The 1,927-nt window shown below is 44.7% G+C and overlaps 1 protein-coding gene across 2 annotated transcripts in view; it reads right to left on the reverse strand.

Moving 5' to 3' along the window:
• Positions 1–1,927, reverse strand: part of samd14 (sterile alpha motif domain containing 14) — a 15,175-nt gene that overhangs the window by 9,399 nt on the left and 3,849 nt on the right. The window lies entirely within an intron of this gene.

Consider the following 1,927-nt stretch of genomic DNA (forward strand, 5'->3'; position numbering starts at 1 on the left):
CGGGCCCTCTGACCACCACCAGTAGGCAACGGGTGAAGTGTCTTGCCCAAGGACACAACGACCGAGACTGTCCAAGCTGGGGCTCGAACCGGCAACCTTCCGATTACAAGACAAACTACCAACTCTTGAGCCACGATCGCCCCAATGATCCGTGCAGGATAAATAGTCAGGTTTCCTTCTTAAAAAAAGGTGTTATGGCTAAAAGACGACCTGTAGAGAGAGGTCGCCCAGTGATTGACTGTTCCAATGACATCATCAGGACCCAGATCAGAGCAACTGAACTTGCTGTGAGGAGCTCCTGCCTGAAGTTTCCCACTCATGTTCAGACAAACCTCTGTGGATCAGAGTGAACCTGAAGGAGCCCTACAAACAGACAGACTCTAAGGCAGATTCTGACTGTGTTTACACTGGTTTCAAAGTGGATTTCTAGAGCTTTACTCACAGCAGTGGAAGGTGTTCACCATGAAAATGCAGTAATGAATGGTGGATGATGAATAGATGATGGGTGGATGGATGATGGATGGATGTACATGGGTGGGTGATGGACTGATGGTGAGTGAAGATTTCAAGCTGCAGTTTTTGTGATGATGCTGAAGCTTGTTCAACACAATCAGCTCCTCTTCCTCCTCCCACTCACCCCATCAGGAGTCCATCAAATATTCAACACACTGACCATCATGCTGGAGCCTATCCCAGCTGTCGTAGGGAGAGAGGCGGGGCACAGCCTGGACAGGTTGCCAGACTCTCGGAGGGCTAACACAGAGAGACAGCCAATCATTCACACTTATGGGCAATTTAGAATCACCAGTTAACCTAACCTCACTGTATCACACTGAACTGTGTTAAATACATTTTGTTAACTTTGTTTTTTAAATGGAAAAATATCACCATGTCAATTAAGCCTATAACACATTCAAACAACAGATGCAAGTCCCAGGCACATTTACATCCCAGGTCTCCAAACAAACGGTATCAATACATAAGAAAACTTTGTTAACTAATTAGTGTGGATGGTTAAAACACAACACTGTTGTGCTGGGGTTCATAAATCATGACACTCCCCTACATAAGCTCCCTGAATTGGCAAAAAGTATCGGTATCAGTATTGCTATCGGCAATACTGCTCTTAAATTACTTGGCATCAGATCAATACCAAAATTTGCAGTATTGCACAGCACCAGCACCGAGGCAGTTACTGTTGTTTTCCCCGAAACAGTCGCTGTGGCTGAAGGAAAAAAGAGGACATAAAAAGTTTGATATCAAAGACTAACAGAAGAAAAAAGAAGGACAGAGGTCATGTGACCTGACACAACGTAAAAGTCTGAGTGGCGATCTGTTGTGTTTGCAGTGTTCGATCTGCTGTTTGTGAAATCTGGTAGATTTTTAAAAAAGGTACGTTTACCTTACATTTGGATTAAAAAGGTTAAAGCCAGCACAATTTCAGTTTTATAATCAGCATGGTTTCTCTGCTTTCTGTCAGTGATGCTGGTGACAGTTATCGCACGTCTTCAGTCCGTCTTAACATGATCATACAGGCTTCCTGCCTCTCCTCCCCCACACTGAACTGACGGCAGTTTATTTCCCAGGGGGGAGAGAGAAGGAGTTAAAGTGATGATGAGGGGAGGGGGAGGAGAGGAAATGGAGGATTTGGTGCAGAAACATTCAATCCAGGTGACAGAGAGGGAGAAAATAAAGATTTAATGGAGCAGAGGATGGAGGAATGGAGGTGGGGGAGGGATCAGGGGAGAGAGTAAATGATATTAGAGGAAGGTGAGGGGGTGAGGAGGGAGTCAGATGATATTAGAAAAAGGGGGAACAAAGAATAAGAAACCTTCAGCCGCTTTCATGTTTGATTCTTTAACTTGGATTTTGATCAAACAGGAAACAGAATTCAGAACCAGGGTCCATCCAACCAGGGTCCATCCAA

The sequence above is a fragment of the Pundamilia nyererei genome, unplaced genomic scaffold (assembly GCF_000239375.1).
Source record: "Pundamilia nyererei isolate P.nyererei 1_Seehausen unplaced genomic scaffold, PunNye1.0 scaffold00394, whole genome shotgun sequence".
Lineage (NCBI taxonomy): Eukaryota > Metazoa > Chordata > Actinopteri > Cichliformes > Cichlidae > Pundamilia > Pundamilia nyererei.